This window comes from Venturia canescens, chromosome 9, assembly GCF_019457755.1.
Source record: "Venturia canescens isolate UGA chromosome 9, ASM1945775v1, whole genome shotgun sequence".
NCBI lineage: Eukaryota > Metazoa > Arthropoda > Insecta > Hymenoptera > Ichneumonidae > Venturia > Venturia canescens.
This window is the reverse complement of record NC_057429.1, coordinates 21300741-21321629: the sequence shown is the minus strand read 5'-3', so window position 1 is coordinate 21321629 and position 20889 is coordinate 21300741.

Genomic DNA, 20889 nt, shown 5'->3' with positions numbered 1-20889 from the left:
CAACTGGACCGAATGGATGCCTCCTTCTTCCTCCTTCGCTCTAGTGCTTCGTTTGTATTCAAGTACCAGCTAACTTATTCTTATATGAGACGACCGAGCGTGCACCTGTCCAGGTAGGCGTAGCCGAAACCGATTCTTCCAAGAATTGGCCCCCTCGACGATGAACGGGAGGCTCCAACCCGTCTACCAGGATCAGGACCATCTCTCTTTTCCTTTACGCCTCGCTAGACCATTGTTTAGAATCTATTCTAAATAATCGATCCTTTTCTAGTATATACATTTTCATTCTTTTTGCATCAATTCTTTCGCGTTGGCATTTTCTAATGATTTTAATCGGTGTAGTTATAGGAAAAGCTGTGGAAACATCGCCAAAGGGCAATTGGTAGAAAAGTGTATTGCCTTTGAAATTCGAAAAGTTCGGTGGAATAAAAAATATTATATAGCTGTGAAACAATATCCGCATAGGGCTCATTAACTTTGTTGCAGTCAGCGGACGATTTCAAATATTTTTTCATGTCGAATTCCTTGCTCCGCTTCTTGCGAGGCTTTCAAATATTTAACAAATTCGCAACAGACACCGCGTTCGGACATCTCGAGAGGGATGAAACGAAAAGATTTAACGGGGTCATGTGAAACACCTGCGCGAAAGAGAATAAGATAAAAGAGAAAGAGAAAAAATTGTACGGAGTGACGGATGGCTACATCGCATTTCGCGGCTCCATATCTCCCCAATTTCTCGCGTTTAATTCCCGTAAAGTCGTTTCGGGATCCCTCTCTCTCTCTCTCTCTCGCTCGCTCTCGTTCTTGATGGACCACATCTTTTCACCTTTTTTTCTTCCTTTGCCCTTTCTTCAAGAATTCTCTCTTTCTCTTGGTCCTTTGCAAGAAATATTCTCGCCTTTATTATTAGAGAATGAAAAAAAATGACACCTATATACGAACGACGTGAGAAATACTCGAACGTGCGATGATGCGCATAATATTAGCCGCCGGTCGAACGTTAACACTGCCCTCTCCCTCCAACCAAAATTCCAACCTCTAGCTTCGCTCGTGTAATTACCATGCAGTTGCTTCTCGCAGACGGAAAAACTTTCGCGAGTCGCGCTCCAACAATTCATATAATACAGATATCGGGTTTATCGGATTCATTTTCAATGATGATTTTTTTTATCTCGAGAAGAAATTTGCTTTGAAAATATGTACTCGTCATTCCGAACCTCCCGCAAGAGAAATATTTCCTTCGCGTATTCTACCAATTCCAACACCTACAGACGTATGGCAAAAAAATTCTGCGATTAATTACGATTTTCAGACGCTCTTGTTCTCTTTGCCTCTCTTTCCTCATTCTTGGTTGCATTGACAAAACAGAGCATCCCTCTTCGATCTCAATCTTCCTCCCTCTTCCTCCCTCATGTTCTCGTTCCTCTGGTACATAATGGTCGACCAGGCGACAATATAATACGTTCTCTGTACATCCTATATCGTAGATTTGGGATTGAGGATAATCGATCCTGCGCCATCCAACGTCCAACCACAAAATATTATTACATGTAACTTATGTTGCTCGCCTACTTTTCTCTCTCTCTCTCTCTCTCTCTCTCTTCCCGTTTTGATTTCTATATTTACCTCTTGCTCTATACTTCTACATCCTCCGAGATACTTTGTACCTTTTATTAGCTTCGCTTTGCAAACGTATATCACCCATAGATTCGAACCAACGCTAGTAGCACCGCGCAGACAATTGTTCCAATTCTTAATATCACCAATGTTTCAGCAAATAATATGGATTTTGGAAAAAATGGGGCTGTTGTTATGTGTTGTTTTTTTTTTTTTAATTATATTTCGTTGTCGGTGAGATATAAAAGAAAAAAGCGTCGGCTGTTTAATTTCGGTAATATAGTTTCCGGCTCGTGTGTGTATATTTAAATCAAGACGTGCCGCTCATTCAATCGTGAAATCCATGCAATTCTCGGTTGATTACAAGAAGCGAAACGAGGACGAGACGAGGGGTACAAAAGTTAAAATACACATACGCGCACCGAGTTCATAACTAGGCCTGCGCCTAGCTGTTGCTTCTACGGCGGTGAATGCTGCTCGTGACACTTTTATCCCCCGTTTACCCGCCCCATATAATTTTCTCTCTGCTTTGTGGCTCTCTTTCTTGTTTCCTCTTCGCTCCGACGTGTGACCCCCGAAACCCGCCGGCACGTGTGAATGGCGAGAACCGAGTACTCGGATACTCGGTTCATCTCCTTGTCCGTGATGCATTAGGTGGCGACGCGATAGCAGCTCGACAACGAGTACTACTATTCAAAAAACTCGAATTTTTTTCCCTCCCTAATTTGCTATTTGTATAGTTTTTTAACCTGCACAAGTGATTCGTGCGAGATAAAAAATTGGAATGAATATCCATACAGTTTATGAAGAATCAGCTTGAAAAAACACGTACAAGGATTACGCACGAAGGTTTCGAGTTTCACTATGCGAGATAATCGATGGTTCTTCATGATCGATACGCGGGGGCTTGCTATCACTTTGGCAGAGTAATTTTTATGGCTGACCTCGTGAGTATAGAATGTCTTGGGCACACCCTTCCTCGCATTATCATAAATAACGCAAACAATCGTTTTCTCACCGTGTAACACACGAAGATTCGCCGGATATTTCGCGGCAAGGACAAAGCCGGGGTTGGCATTTGCGCTATTCCTAAATCATATTTCCCTCGTGCGGCAGCCTGTACGATAACTCGCCAATCCCTCTTTCTTTCAGTTTTTTTTTTTTTTTTTTTTTTTTTTTATTTCTTTCATTTCCCCTTTATTCATTCGGCGCATGGCTAAGCTGTGGGTGATGGTTGCCCGTATAAAATGATGCTTCGGAGGCGTAATGGCGTATTTATTGCGGTATTCGAGGATAGTCGATCCGTCCTTTTCATCTTCGGTCACACAGATATATTTATATACGCACATAATTGTACATATATATATATATATATATATGTATATAATGTTTAGAAGCTGCTGTTTGGAAGCCACCCTTGATAAACCCCGGGGGGTGTTTGCTGTCCCTGAGATATCATATAGCCGCGGAAACCCCTCGATTATGTGTTCCATGCATCGTGATTCCTTCCCTTCGCTATTCCTACGGCGTAAAATCAAATGGACCGAACAAAGCCGCCGTTCCCGTATACCAAATACATCCATTTACGCCCATATGATTCTCAACCAATCGATATTCTCTTCCAACATTCTCCAAAGCGTGTCGAACCCAACAGGAAGTGCACGTAAACCGGAATACCGGTATAGGGAGGAGTGAGAGATGATTCGGAACCGCTTCATCTCTTTCTTCTCCGCGCGCAACGATTTTCTTTTTTCTTTCTTATTTTTTACTTCCCACAAGACGAGGAACGTACAACGCGTCCAACAACCTGCTTTTATTTATACATTTGTATTTTCATCGTCGATAAATTTGCATATAGGTAAATTTGCAGGATGATTTATTTAAGCATCCCTGAGCGCAAGCAGTGCATTTACGATGACACTGCAAACGTCGTTCCTATAATACTTTTTTTCAAATTTATCGAATCTAACGCTATAGCTGTCGCACTGCGATGATGATAATATAATGTACTTCCGTAATAAAAAAATCTTATCAATTTGAGACCCGATGTTATTCCACAGATATTTTTGCCTTTCACGCGTGATTCATCTCGAGTATTCAACGAATGAGAGTGATTTCTCTTACTATCCCAACAAAATCAACGACTCGCGTTGTTTTCGTCCGCCGCGACTCTCTTTTTCTTTCCCTCCGGTGTGTCGTATATCAAGAATGAGTTCTCGACAGAGATAGTCTCTTCGGGGCCTTACGCGTCCCCCTCTTTATATTGATGAGATCGTTAATACGTTGGTATCGATCGGTCGATCGATCAGTCCGGATGTTTTGTCCCCGTTGTCGCGGTCAGCCCGTCTATCCGTCGCGATCGGCGACCACCCGATGAGCTCGCTACTCTTTCTTTGTCAGTCTGTCCGTCCGTCTCTCTCTCTCTCTGCACTGCCCCGGGCGTCTCGTCTGGATGAAGAAGAGGAGAGACATAGCGAAAGGGTGCTGCTGCTGGGACCATCGGTTTCTCCATCCATCCGTTGGTTTTGCCGCGAATCTCTCGACGAGCGTCAGTTTTAATCCGTGCGGTCCATTAGCCTTCATCTCCTTAACGAACTCATCAAGCTTCCCGATTGATCTACACGCATACATACGTGTTAATTATTGTTTATTTGCTTGGAATGAAAAAAAAATGAGGCCTTCGACAGGTGTTAATTGACCCGTTTTGTTTCATCATTTTTTATTTTTCCTTACCCCGCTACAAGTAAAATCATCAAGACTCTGTTCATGAATATAATGTATGTATATATATATATATATATATATATATTAGCATCGAACTCTTTTCTCTCATACGTAATTTTATCATATTGAACGTTGAATGTTTGATCGACGTGCAGTAAATTTAAAACGAAATTCAATAAAATTTATGGAAAAAAATTGATGAAACTGTGGAGTTGATGCAGCCGCAAAAAAAATGATTTACCGCAAAACGCTTGTCGAAACTGCCTGTGTACGCGGTCGAACAGGTTAAATAATTGCCTGTATTCGGAATTTAATCAATCTATCTATACATCTTGGAGAATTTGTAATACGGGACAAAGTTATCGCAACTCTGAGCTCCTTATATTTCCTTCGTCTCAATACAGCACAAAAATAATCCAGGACGAGAGGAGCCTCCGAGTAGAAGAAATCGTCGAGCTCGCCTTCTCTGAGGTCCCTCGCATTTCTCCGGCGGAGACGCGATCTCGCGGGTGCGCACGTACCTACGTCTTTCCTTAGGGAATTTTATTTCGCTCTTTGATTTATTTACTTGCCGATGAACGCGGGGCGAAGGAGAGGACCTCTTCGGATGATCCTGGATCTTCAGGGCGTTGTACATTTTTAACGCGTCGTATACACGATTCTACACATATGCTGTACGCTCCTCCAAATTATTACCTCTAAAACATATTTGTTGTAATTTTCATATACCGTATACGAGCGCAACAATATTCAACGTTTCTTCAATTTTACAAGCCTTTTCTCCTTCTACTGCGCCACCATCCAAATCTTCATTTCGTCCGTCTCGTTGTTTTTTAATTTTTTCCCATTTACTCAATCTTTCCTGGCGTAAATTAATAAAATATTGATTCTTGATGATGGCTGACCATGATGGAGTACTTCTCTGAGCGAAAATAAAAAAAAATTAGTAGACTAAGAAAATAAGGGAGAGCAAGAGCTGTAAAGAAAAAAGATGTGTGATCGATGTCGATATTATGACAAAGTTGCGATTATATACATCTCTAAAGTAGGGAGAATTTGAAACGAGGATAAAAAGGTCATCGGCGCGATGATGATCTTATATTATCGAATTTTGCAAAAAATCAAACGGTTCTGGTTTGTCTGTGAGCAATTCTATCTCTCTGTACGTATAAATAAAAGTTTCAAAAATAACTTGGCGCTCAAGGACATTAATATGTTGTTGAGAATCAAGTCAGCTTAGAACGAAAGCTCCCGAATGCTGTATATGGCGCCAGACGACGTTTCACCATCTTTGTCCTCTTACCTATCTTTCTCCTTCTCTCTCCACGCGTATAACGTGCAACATCCACTTGCCTCATTTATCTTTTCCAGATCAGTTTGCTTCTCAAATGCTCACGGACATATATAGGTACGCGCGTAAGAGTGAGGCCGAGAGTTAATGAAATGCTTACGTGCGCGCATCAGTCCGACAGTTCCGAGACGAATCTTGGCAATTTAATGTCTATACACACGATACTGATCGCAACGACTACAATGATAATCATCATAACGATGGTGTTGACCTTTGCTGATTGCACTCTCGCAAAGAGAGGCGCATTGAAACAGAGCCCGTCTACTCGTAGCAGATCGATTAAATTTTGCCATGAGACAAAGATGTCTGAATCTTCTTTATTCGTCTTTTTGCCGGAGCTAAATTCAATATCCAAAATATGTCAGTTCCTCAATAATGGCTGTTGTTTGATTGTTCAACTTTTTCACCTTCGTATTATTGCTCTCTTGGGTATATTTGAATATCGAGTTGATACGAACGCGATATAGTCTCCGGACCATTTTTGATTCCTCTTAAACCTAACATTCCCGGTGAGATGCAATTATGTCTCGCCACACTTTTTCTCGTGTCTCGATTCCTCCGTCCGTAACCCCTCGATCGATCGATCGATCGATCGATTCAACCGGACGAATTCAATTACTCGGATGTCTGCTTATTTCTCTTTTTTAGTTACGATAATATGTCTATCCTTCTCTCTTGTTCTCTTTCCTCATGCCATTTTTATTCAACTCTCCACCTCGGTAGATATAACGTTTTGAGGTTAAAAACAGCGAGTTTCTCGAGAACGAGAGAGGCGCCCGATCGAGTCGCGGCGATACAAATAAGACGAATCATTTCGCTCGAGATATCAGCTAGGCTTGCTTATATATGTATATACATACATACAAGAAATAGAAATAATTCTCTTAATCGGCTGTTTACGGTCGAATAAATTTACCCCCTCGATCCTTGCGTTAATTCGGGCATAAAAACGCGCGGGCCTGCCCCGCCCGCGTAAACGTCCGATTGAATCTTGAAATGTAGTCCACCTCTGTAATTAGCCCTGAATCTTAATAATCTCGAAACACCGAAGGATTTATAGCGAAGCATTTCGTTTTTTAAGAGACGCATAATCCGTGGTGATTGCGAGCGGCATTCCCGTCTGAGAATACCTATATAATATACTTATAGTATAACAATGTGTCTATGTAACTCATACACTTGCAGCAGCCTGCTTCCTTCAACTCCATATGTTCCTCCTTGAATAAATAGATAAACTTATTGACAAATTTAAAGATTTAACTCCTCGTAACATATAACCGCAATTAAACGCCACCGCGCAAGATATGAGCGTCTCTGAGAGTGATCGCGCATTTAGTTTACGTTACGTTTTAATTGTTTATTGACTGATCGCGATCGTCAGATATACGCGTGGATATTCCATTCAGTTTTCCGGTTAAGCAAATGGAATTGGCATTGGCAGATATTGTATAGTATAGTATATAGTATATACTACATGCCATGCATTTACTATATAGCGGTGACACAATGAACAAGGCATTCCCTCCGTCCCTATATATAGCGTACGCGTGCGTGCGCTATGTGTATATATAGTTAAATTTACAGTAACATAGAGCTCAGTAGCACTGTGATCCTGTCGAGGACAGGACGTTGCCGCCCCCGCGATTACAGATGAGGACAAGGACGAGAAACGTCGAGATCGAGGAACGGGTGGGTAGAGGAGGGCATCCCCGGTCTCGTCTCTGCCTGTGACAGCTCGAACCTCCCTTTCTTCCTCCTCTAGGCTTCTAGTAATTGCTACAGCAACGGCTACAATCCGAGCCTCACCCTCCCCCTTCTCTATCTTATGTACTTTTTCGTACACATACATATATAGTATATCTACACTTATTCACTATACATTATTGTATCCTAGCTATATCATCGAATCTTATTGTACGCGTCAAACACTTTTTTTCTTTTTTTTTTTTCATCATTTCTTCGCTCTATATTTGCGAGGGAGGACCCATCGTGCCCCATTCTTTTCATTTCTCAGAATTCATATTTTGTTCAATCGTTCAAACACAATGTCCGTGCGCGGACCCTCGTATGTGGGAATAATTAATTAGACGCATAAATAAATATATACCGTTATTACGCTCCCGAGAAGCGGTCCATGCGCACGACTTTGCCCCGCGGGCTTCTTATATGTTGACAGGATCATCAATTTTGGGGCATATGAAAATGGTCCATAGGTAGCCCGTGAATCGATAAGACATTAGCTCGTTATTTTTATGGAAGATTAGGTTGCGGAAAAGTTGTGGGATATTGTTTTAAGGAGTTTCGGTACAGGCAATACAATGTTGCCATGCTAAACCATGCTAAAAACATAAAAAATTTCAAAAAGTTTAGAATTTTATAAAATTTGGTGAACATATTCTTTAGTGCCAAATTTGGCAATACAAATTTTTAAAGATTTTTCTTCTACACAGTTATCGAGTAATTGATCACTAAAGTTCACGTGTAAAAGCATAGCGTTTTCATATATATATAGGTATACATTCCGGGCATAAGAAATCTGCTTTAATGCGTAATTACTCGATAACTAAGTAGAAGAAAATTTTGAAAAAAATTGTGTTTTTGCACTTGATGTTGAACAACATTATCACCAAGTTTGATCAATTTCTTAATATTTAGACTTTTGTACCGAAACTCCTTAAAAGAAGGGAAATATTCTGTCTTGGACGGCCGAGATTTTTCACGAGGAAGTCTGCGGCAAAACTCTATCCTCGTTTAAACGATAAATATTATGATGTATACGGAAATATATGATGTATTTATCGATGGACGTAGTTTCCGATGTGAAAACAGATCACGTATTTGGGTTTGAATAAGAAGGAGGGAGATACGAAAGAGACTGCTGATCATACATTAACATTCCAACGGAATACATTCTACTAATTCAAGATCAATGAAATGGTCACATATTGGGGAACCTAAGCAAGCTCGCAGAGGATATGGGAGGGCGAGCGAGCGCCACTTCATATATACTATATAGCAGGCATCCAAACGGAATAAGATTTATTAAGGATACCTATATACAGCTTTCTGCTGTTTCGTTTTACTGATCGCGCACACGCGGTTTACGTTTAGAGACCCGTTTTTATTCAAATAGATATTTTATTATCGAAATAAAGAGATGTTTTTTTTTTTTTTTTTTTTTTTATCGTTGCGAAGGGTGCGTATATCTCGGACTATGTTTAAAATGTTCAACATTTAAGGTATATTTAGTAAAAATGGAAATAAAAAAAAAAGATGGAAGCGCGCGGTGCCCGCGTGCGAAGCAAGACGGAAGTTGTTTTTTGTATCCGCATCTCCGGAAAGTGGATAAAACTTTTCGCATTTGTATTTTCGTGTCTTATGTAGTGCTTTATAAGTATGCGATGTGGCTACATGCGAATATATACGTACGGAACTATCTGGACAAATGTATATGTACTCGCGGTGGTAATTGGCGGTCAAGATGGATGACGGTACTTATTTGCACTCGGTCTTTGGAATTAAAAGTACCAAGTACGGGGCTCATTAATCTCGGGACTGCTCCACTCGGACGAATCGAGGAGAGAAAAAAAGGGAGAGTGAGACGAGAAAAGAGGCTTGAAGGAGGAAGGGTTATACGTTGAGCGAACAAGTCGCCCGGCAATCTCGATGCGAGGAGCGAATGAGCAAAAGGCGAGGGACACGAGAGAGAAAAGCTGCAGTGGCAGTGGTAACGAAGAGTACGTGTGCCACTGACTGCACGGCGCAGTTTCTTTTTCTCTTTCTCTTTCTCTATGTCTCCCCGGGATTTGTAATCGCCAAACGTGCAGTCAAGCTCCGCGGACAATTTCCATCAACAAGATTTACGCGGTCCGGACGCAATCAGCGTACTCCTTATTCTATACCTCGACTCTCTCTTCCTCTTTTCGCTCTCCCCCCTCCCCCCATCCCCCATATTTACACGTGTATCTTTATAATATTCCCTTATATATCATATGCACATAGTTGTGTCCGTGTTCCTCCCCCTTTTCACCCTTCCTACCGCCCTGCTTTCGACCAAGCCAGTAGAAACTTGAGGCTACGAAATGTTCCACTCCTCATTATCCGCTGCTTCACCTTCTTTCTCTTCTCTTTCGTCTCCTCGCGCGCGGTGTTTCGCGTTTGGCATACAACTACTCGCGCATATGCGCCTTCTTTTCATTTTCGTGCTCATTTTCCCTTTCTCCTCGGTGATGTTTCTTTTCCAACGACTAAGATGGAAGAATGAAACAAGATGCACCATCCAACGGACGACGACTCCTTCTCTTCCTCCTCCTCCTCCTCCTCCTACTTCTTCTTCTTCTCCTTCTCCATCTTCCTCGGTATCCGCGTGCAGCCTTCCTTTTTCACCTTTCTTCTTTCTCTCACTCGGCACAGAGTTCAACTCTCGTCGGGGAAAGAGAGAAAGAGCAATCGAGAGACCCGATAAGAGAAGGACGAAGAATGATGCACAAGGAGATGCTGCTGTGTATAGCGGCTACTCACCGCATAGCTACCATTTCTCGGGCGGTGATTGGCTCCGCGGGGGGTGGGAAGAGCATTCAGCACGCTCTGCCCACTGTACCATACGCACAGACGTACGGTCTTAACACATCCCAAACTCTTTTTTCCAATTTCCCCCTTTTGTTTTTATATCCCCGCAGCTTTATTTTCTACTGTTTCTTCTATTAAGCCTGTATGCGCGAGCACACGGCCTCGCATTAAAATTCTTATTCGCATTCTTTTGGCTTGTCCTTTTTTTTCGTGCGTATACTTTTGAAAGAACATTTTGGGCGCATATGTGACGTATCCTCGAGACTCAACTAAATCAAATTCTAATTTTCATTTCTCATATCTCATATAATTCATATAACGGATCTTTATATCCAGATCGGGCATCAAACTTTATGTATTCTCGAGTATTCGACCTCCAACTTTTCGACATGTTGATGCACAATGTATAGCGCATGCACGATCTCGAGAGAATAAAGAAGGAAGATAAAAAATGAGTAAAATAAGCGAAGGAGGTCGTATAATCGCTCGACTACTCAAGAAGGCAAGGTAGGCTACTCGAGAGAGGGCGCACTTGATGCGAGAGGGCATATTGGCTCGACGGGGTGGCGGCGCGGGAGCGAGACGCGCGAGCAGCGAGCATCGAGCAGCGTCGAGGGCACACGGCAAAACGCGAGAACGTAATCCTCTCGGGACATACACGAAGCGAGAGTCCTTACGAAGGGTTACGAAGTCTTTTGGTCCAGCAGCGCTGCCGTGTGTCGTTGCACGGTACCGCTCGCCAACTTTTCTCTCTCTCTCTCTCTCTCTCCTCCTCCTCCTCCTCCTCCTCCTCCTCCTCCCCCCCCCCCCCCCAATTCCATTTCGTTGGCCATCTTCCTCGCGGACGGTCTCGCTCTTATTTCTCGGGATATACATATATGCACACGCGCACACGGGAGATCCTCGCGCCGGTGATTTAATGCCTCTGGAGCTGTGCTCCTTATTTATGCACCGAACATGCATACAACGCTTATATATAGGATCGAGGGCCGTCCTGGCAACGTTATTGGTCGTTCTCGTCCTTCTCTTCTTCCTTCTCGTAAGACGACCAAAAGACTTTATGTGTAAAATACATATACATCCATGAATCGGTGTACAAACAAACTCCGTATACGTGTACGCTCGCAAACATACTTGCTTCAACTGGACAAGCTCTCGTGCTGCAAAACTCGACAGAGAAATTTGCAGTGAGTCTTGCTTTCTTCTTCTTTTTCGTGTTCGCGTGAACTTGCATATTATGGCCTGGCAGAGCATACACCATCGCGCGCCAATACCTTCGAAAAGATATAAATAACCATATATAAGAATACGAAGGAGATATGATGGAAAAACTGAGAGACGAAATGAACAATTAAAAATCGAAAGAATTCACAAAGAAATTTGAATAACACAACAGCCAATGACCGCAACAATTACAGCTTTCGATATACAAGGATAGAGCGGCGGGGGTAACGTAAACGATAAATTATTCAATGTATGAGAGGTCAGGGGGATGACTCTGCGGCGCGAGAGAGTTTTCAATGGAGTTGGCCGTTCACGTTTCCTACCGTATCGAAAATGCAAATCGCTTTGTTTCGCATATGCAACTGAATTCTATTCTTCGTCAATATATACTTTTTCAATTTCAAATGCACACTTTACGAGCAATATCGGAAAAAGACAAAAACAATTATCTCCCGGGTTGTGCATGATACCTAAATTTGAGCCGTACAAAGAATGATGAGACATTTCGGTATATGATATGAACTCCGCCCCAGAAGTGAATGAAAGAAAAGCAAAGTCAAACTATTTTTTTTTCCTCTATGCTTTCGGATATGCGTCATTATCGGTGCGTTGGAAAATTTTGACCCGGGCTTCCCGTTATAATTAACTTTGAGTTTTAATAGTCTGTGATCGTATGCGCAAGGATAGAACAGAGAACGATTTAGCGGGGAAGAGAAAATTTTGATGGGACGGTAATAAATTGTCGTAGGTGTTTCTCGTCGTTGGCGACCATTTCGAAAATCCACGCGAACTTCAATCTCCATCCTAGAAACGTCTTTGACGAATTTTTTAAAGGCGTCATTCGAGCTGTTTTTTCGACTTTGTTTTCGTTTCGGTATGTCGGGGTGCAATCGCGACAAAAAGGAAATGCAATGCAATAAAATTTCTCATATTATCGCGCGCATATAGTTAAGTCGAAGCGAAAGAGTTTCTAAAAATTCTTCGATTGGCGGAGGAGAGGGGAAAGGGTTTTCATCGATAAAGGAAAAAATGTTGCGGTGCGCGGGGTACGTGTCTCAAGAGAATGAAATTGCAATAAACGCCGTTACGCTATGGGAATGCTAATTTCGACCCATATATGCTTGTAAAAATCGTAGCCGCGCAAGCACATGCATTACAATTAATTCACACTTTTCACACTTTCTTCTTTTAGCGCATATTGTGCCGCACCTGCTACATAATCTTGCGCACGCAATAAACGCGTGAAGAAAAAAATTCGACAGACATACGTCTTGGAAGCATAGAGGCTTAATTCGTTCAAGGAATAGCTGTTTTTGCGCTACAGCGCGGCGATCCTCGTTGCATGCCCGCAACCACGAATAAATGTATACGCGCGCGCGCACACACACACATCGAAGGCGCATGCAAATATGCTTAGACAGGGATTCATCGCGCGTTATCGCTCCGGGCGAGGAAACGACTCGTAGTTACGCAGCCCCGGAACGTACAAACGCGGAAACGACAAGGAAATTTGTTCATGTACATTGTACACATGTACGTATAAGTAGGATTATCGCAAACAGTTTGTCTGACCCGTGCAATCTCGAATCGTGACGATACATAAGCAATGAGCGAGGAAATCCGCAAGTGGGCGGTTTTCATTTGAAAACCGGTGTAAAAAAACAATATAGTATATGTGCACACATATTATCTGCTCGGGTGAAAATAACGAGGTCACCGGAAGTAGCGCAACTCTGGCTCGATGCGATCGCATTACGCAACCATAATGTTTTCTTTAACGTCCCCGGCGGCATACACACACGTGACTACTTACTCCGAGCAGACTCGTTCTACTGCGTATTTATAATAATAATAATAATAATAATAATAATAATAATAATAATAATAATAATAATAGGTATACACATAGGTGACACAAAGAGGAAATGATATGAGCGCTCGAGATTGAACGTTTTTGGATAAATGTTGAATCGCATGTCGCATATCCGAAGGGTGAGCATCGAATAATTGTTGTAACACACGTACGATTGATAAATATGCAAACTCGCTACGGGCTACGGGCGTATTAACCCTCCGGCTCCGGGCTACGAACGCGGTAACACGTTTGACCCAATTTCTAGACGCAATAATAAGGAACGAGTGCACCTTGCTACATTTTCAGCAATATCCATGCACTCGTACGCACTCGTAGGTATGGTACATCGCGGTGGTATATATCAAGTTATGGAAGGGCACCAACGTGTCTTTTGGGCTCTGATAGGCCTCGTCGCACGCGTGTGCAGTGGGTGGACTCATCGCTAGCGAGCACTCAGCTGCGTTTCGTTGTCGTTGCACCTGCTCTCGGGGTGCATTATTCTCGCACCAACGCAAAACACATTTTGTTTTTTCTCTCCTTCCGTTCGCGCCAACAATTTGCACGCTACGTGTGCGCGTGCGCGCATGTTTACCTATATATACGCGTTTACCATCACTCGCAAACCCATGCACCGCGATGCTCTTCGCATACTTTTTGTTGGCTGTTTATCTAATAAAAATGCACGCAACACTCGTAAATTTACATACGTCTATACACATATATGCAATCTCTTCTCTCGTATCCTCTCCTGCTACAATGTAATTGCGATATACCTCTCGTGTTGACCGCGCGCGCGTCCGCAGGTACGCGTCTTATTCGAACCTTTTTTTATACATATATATTGTGACATCTTACTTATCGACGCACGCGGGACTCTTCAACGCGGAATCCACGTGTGTATATATGTTTAATCATGTCCTTAACGCGATCTTTAAATTTTCCGACTTATATTCCCGTTGAGCCGAAATTTTTCTTTTCGCAAATCAATCGCGCATTTGCACCATTACGCGCGGCGCGATATAGTCAATTTATTCGTCATTCGACGCTCATTGCCTCGGAATGTCAAATAACTTTGATTCGGGAGTTATTCAGTCGATAGAATATTATTTTTGCGAAACGCGATACCATTTGCAATATATCACGACCAACCGGGAGAATAAAATATGTTAATCATATAAATTAGACGGAATTAGAAATGAAGTTTTGGCGTTGTATATTCGCCGGATTTTATCTGCAGATTAATCCAACGACTTGTTTATTCTTTCTTTTCAATTTTCGATTTTTGTGAAAAAATATAAGTAATATATTTGCCGATATTGACCGAATGACTAATTACCGTATAAATTTATATTCCCATTCTTCCTCGGTCTCAACGAAAACAGATCTCGCAATGAGCGAAAATATCGAAGGAAATCCGATAGCCCAATATTACTTATTATTATTTTTATAATTTGAGTTCTTTATTCCTCTCGCGCTCGGTGCTGGATGTTTTGTCTCCGCGCATTTGTAGGCTCGTGAAAACCCACGCGATTAAAATAATATGACGAGCATTCGTTTGCCCCCTTTCCACTTCTCCGGGTCATAAAGTCATTAGCATAAGAATTTCTATACCTGAAGATCTCTCGGAGGCGTGCGATGTGAGAAGCTTGGAAGAAAAAAAAACGAAGAAATGGAATTCAAATAAAACAAAAAAATGGGAAGATCTAGGAGAATGGAGGAGCAGGAGGGCTATACGGAGTGGAGTTCGACGTTCTCGTTCTAGTCCCCCTTGTTCTTCGTTTATTTCGTGCTTTTCCAGTGCTCGGCCTCCCATTCCTGATTTATAAACATATAATGTGACGGGGGAGTGGTCTCGCTACCACATAATAATAGGCCAACGCTAATTACGTTTACTTCTTCCCGCATAACGACGTGACCACAGGGCCCACCCTCCCATCACATTTTTTCCCTTTGCCCTATCTTTATATATACTCGCGCGCACTCGACCATATATCTTCGAAGGTGAAACTTCAATATTCGGAGCGTTAAAATAAATCCAACGGCTCTTGAATTTTTCAACAATTCTCATCTCGCACAATGAGGAATATAAGACAATAAAATTGTATTTTCCAAAAATGAGGAAAAACTTTTGTCTTTTCGGAAAAATTTCATCGCGATCCCTGCGCGAGGGGAAATGGGGGGAAAAATGATATATTGGAACGCGTTGGACGAGGGTTGAGAGCGCGCTGAGAGCAGTCGAGATTTGAAATATCGCGTCGGGACTTTTGCTCCCCCTCTCCTCTCTTTGCCCTCACACTCGCCCATATGTTAATTCGTCGAATTAGCATAATACCGTGATTTTTCATGGATCATTTGGAAATGCAAATAAATAATTTGTAATAATAAGAACGGACGTTTCGCTCCACTACCTATTTTTCTTATTTTTTCTATCATTCTTTCTCACTTTTTGTTATGGCAGCAAACTCGCTCGCAATGTCATACCCGATATTCCATCATGTCGGAGAGAAATGAACTCTTTATAATATGTCGCGTTCAGAGCTCATCGAGTTTTTCCATCGAATAGAAAAATTATTTCTAATCTCGAGAGGGCAAACTTGTTTATTTTTTTATTGCCAAACAAATCCAAAACCAAACAACGATGAATACGAGGAGGAAAATATACTAAGTAAAGAGATGCTGGTTAACGAATCGACTTTACGATTTCTCGCGCTACGTTCGCATATTTCGAAATCCTCCTATAACCGAAAACACTTCCACACCACACATGCAGGTAGTTTGAGCTTTTTCTTCTTCCTCCTCCCCCCCGTGTTCTCCTGGCTCGAATTTAGGCAGCCACGAATTTACGCGGACATTTATATCGGCTCTACGTCAATTGTCGAGAGTTTCTTCCACTCTCCTTGTACACTTTGCACTTTTCCTTTTCTCACTCTGTTTCACGCTCATTCATATTCGCTCTCTCCTTCTCCTCATTTTTACGTTCTCGTTTATTGTTTTTTATTATTTTTTTACGAGACATAAAATATCGCCCTTGGCACGATATTTCGTATATAGCGATGCAACAACAGTTTCGTTACCGTAAGGACATATACACCTTTCTCTCTCTCTCTCTCTCTCTCTCTTTCTTGCTTCTTTTTTTCATCATCTTTCTCCGTTTGCCTCAGCTTTATGATACGAGAATACGAGTATCTTTTGATGTGTTACGTGTTAATAAGCCAGCGCGGTGACGTTTTTACATCGAAAATCCAATAGGACGTGAGCATTAAAAAAATTGGAAAAGAAATTATAGAAGAAATGTATATTTTTTCTTATTTTTTTAATAGCCTCATATGGATCGCATAGAAATTTATGAAGCGACTGGGCCTACCAGCGCGGGCCGAGATATTAACTCATCCGATCGAAACGACTGAAACTTAAGTTAGGTATATATGTATGCTGCCTCTCAACGACATCTTCCGAGAAAACGTTCAATTTTGACCAAGTAATTTTTCGTTAGCTCTTCGTTAATCATCAACATATTCCAACAATGCTCAACTTCTTCCTTACATTTTTCGAGGCGAGAAATAAAATATGTAATATATACTTAGGACGCTTTCGTATTCCGAGTTCTTTGTATAATGTATATGATTTGACCATCGCGTATTGACCGTTCGCGAATATAAGTTTAATATCGAAGAGGTGTACAGCCGACCGAGGGTATTTCCTCGAAAAATCTAATTATAAATCCGAAAGACTTGGAAAATTTTTATTCATACGAAATCTCTGCTGGATGAAATTCGAATGTGTAGATTAAAAAAGGACGACTGAAGAAAGAAATGACTATAGTATATAGTGTTGCGGAGTGCCGGACGAATAGTATTTGTATATAAGTTTGAGAGACGCATTTTAAGATCAGCCGAAGGACGTACGGAGTTCACGGATATCTCGGGATACATATTATATATCGTCCCAAGGGCCAAAGAGTACGCGCGGTCTCTCCTGCCGAGTATAGCCAATCCGTGTAGGTCGGAACCGAGTCACGAGGGAGTCCAGAGAGAGTGTATCGTGCGTCTCTTCTCGTGCTTTTCGTTGCCGTTGTAATAATCCTCGTAGATCATATACATATACTCAAGAGCGAGCAAACGATCATTGCATCTATACACACGCACAAGAAGCGCGCGGTGTAGGGCAATGATGTGTATGCATAATATATTGGATGTCCCACGCCGCGGTCACTCCGAAATAACCATTTTCCTTATTTCTCGATTACAAAACATTGTATAAGTAGAAAACTGGCATTAGGTATTTTCAAATGAATTTTATTACATTATCAGGAGTAAAAGGGAATAATTCTCGTTAAGGATGCGAATAAAGATGTTTTGAACGTAACTCTCGGGACACCTCATATATACGCGCGAGCGATACAATATATATATATATATATTCCGAGATATTCGTCTCGACCCATTCGTTTCATCTTCTTCTACGCCGTTCGTTTATCCGTTCCTTCGTCCTCCTCATACTTGAACAATATCCGTGCTTGGTCCAACTCCGGATGCTTCAGCTCCGCGGCTCTGGATCCGAGCGGATCGCCGAGGAGAACCGGGAGACACACACAGGTGCTAGCGAATCCGCACCCGGGCACTCCCACGTTATTCACTTGAGAAAAATCCCGATGGAATAATACATGTATGCGCGTGCACATGGGATTTTTCATACCAGTTGCGCGTATATATTTGTTACGGAACTGCTTGCATGCGCGACTCTTATCACTTTCATAGAGATTTCAATTCGAAATATTGCATTCGTTCGCATATTCAAATTTCATTTGCATAATTATGGATACGCCGATGATAGAAAAAATATTATAAAGCTTCAGCGATAAATTATAAACATTTTTGCTGGGTGTTCGTCGTATGGTTAAAAAGGTTTTGAAAAATACTCAGAGGCACTTTTGAATTTTATCAAGAGTGACGTGGAAAATAATTTGAGTTATTAAAAAGAAAAAAAAAACAAATATTCTCAAAGCTCGAGCAATCGGAATGGAATACGTGATACATGAGGCATTCATATGACTCACGCTCGCTCGCTTCTTCGCATTCCCTCCCATCTATCTTATATTATATATATATATATTTATACACATGTGTTATAGGTAATATGCCGCTCAAGGGATAAAATATAGTATACACTGTTGGCTCGCGACGATCACGACAAATTGGAACTTTACCTTCTCCGAATTTCATCACCGCCTCTCTCTCTCTCTCTCTCTCTCTCTCTCTCTCTCTCGCGAATCTTGGCTTGATAATACATTTCCGTAATAAAAAATGCGAATGAATCGTGTTGAATTTAGTATTAAATATAAAATATTTCATTGACCTTTCCTCTCTTGAAAAAATTCACCATGCGATACCAGTATTATTACTTTGGTTTGTTATGTACTAATTAGAATTCTGGACAAAGCGCTCACCCAGAGAGAATTAATTAATGAAAAAATGAAAAACATGGATACACTCGGAATCCCCGTCGTGCGTATTCGTGAGAGAGCTTCATTTTTTGTTTGTTTGTTCTTCCATTACCTTTTTGAATTCTTGGTTTCATAGACACCCTCGAAATATTCCTTGAATCAATAGTTATGGTAATCCGTCAACGTTTCTATTCTGCTGTTGAATAATGAAGAAAAGAAACGAAAAAAATTCTTAATAATAGTATATGGTGCATGAAAATGCACAAAACTGTGTTTGACCGAGTCTCGTGAATTATTTTCAATCCGCTGTTTCCTGTCCGCCTGGCGCCTTCATGTATTCGTGTATGCATAAATATATAAATTATTATAGACGAGAGAAAAACGAGGTAGCGGGCTGTTTAAAACTCAATGTCTGTCAGACAACCTTTCACTTTGCCCACGCTTTTTATCGTGCTTCGGCAATGGCACAAACTCGTGTGCGCGCGCGTGCGGACGAAATAAGTGATTGCAATTGTACCGTTATCATTGATGAATTTTAGCATCCAACGTCATCCGCTAAGAGTCCAAGTTTTTATTTTCAACCGATCAAATTTGAGGTTGAAATGTTGGAAAAAGATTATAGGGATTTCATTGGTCATCACCCTCGGGTGTAATGATATATTCCTTGTTATATACGGAAATAGAAAAAAATGCCTTCCCAAAACCGATTTCTATGAAGAAATAAAAAGTCGGAGCGCAAAATAAAAAGAAAAATTACCTTTCGTGGAAGTGAGACAACGATCGATCATCGAATCGCGATAGGATCTTGGCACATAGTTCATTATCTATTTATCGTGATCTATATCTATTTCTCTCTCTCTTTCTCCTACCCAGTTATAATGGGCGTGTCATCTCAATCTCGCGTTAGGCCCCGTCGTCGAGGAATTCCCTGTTGGAATGGTGCAAGGGAAAAGAGCGAATGACAGAATATAGAAGAGAGAGAGAGAGAGAGAGAGAGAGAGAGAGAGAAGATGTGAGATGAAAAGGGGGCGCTGGTGTCTGGCTAATAAAATCGTCCCGACTGCGGACGACCGACTCGATTTCTCGGATACAAAAGGCTGAGAATGGGATGGGAAAAAATGGAGTAAAAAAACGAAACAAGTAGAAGGAATAAGGAAAAGAAGAAAAGAAACGGGTTTATCTGATCGAATAATCTGAATATCGAGCAATAAAACCTACGCGCTCAGCTTCCACGGACGCAGATGCTATCTCGAAATCTTCTTCTTCTTCTTTTCCTCCTCCTCTCCTCTTCTGCAATTCCTTCTGCCGCTTCGTCGTTTTCCGTGGTTTATTCTTCTTCTTGTTCTTGCTCTTCGAGAAAGAGACCTAGACGCGTCGCTCTCTCTCTCTCTCTCTTGCATTCACTTTTTATTTCTTCAGTAAATTTCTGGTCGAAAAAGAGAGGCAACGAGGGTACGGAGGAGACTGGGCACCGGTCACCTTAATACGAGAAGTTTACTGCTCATCCTCGTCTGCCTCCTCGTCGCGTTTTACCCAGAAAAGCGTACCCTTCTCCAAGACTTTTTCGAGTTTCAGCAAAAAACCATTGCTTCGATAAGACGGAGACGGGAAATATGAATAAATATATAAGAGCGAAGCGTTTTTCAATATCAAGATCTTCTGGAGGGGATAAAAAAAAGATGAATTACTCTGTACAAATTTCTCATGCCGATGTTCATGAAAAAGTATTCATATAGTATGTCATTTTCGTTTCTCATACATCACCGTGTTGTTTACAATTGATTGACAATAACTCGAAGAACGCATCAAAAGTCTGTGAAAGGAGCTTTCAACATTATTGCGTCGACGAAAATTTCGGCGTGTTGCTCCGGGCTGCGAACTTTCCGTGGTCTTTTTCATTCGTTCCTTCCTTCCTTTCTCCCCGCATTTTTATTATCCCACTCGTTCATAAATTTCGCTAAGAGAATAAAATATCCGAGCGGACGTGAGAGGGAGAACGAGTTCGGGAGAGAAGGAGAAAGAAAGAGAAAGAGAGTGAGAGAGAGGGAGGCACAATAAAAGATCGAGCAGTTCCCGGGAGTGGTCTTCTCGTGGAAAAAAGCTTAC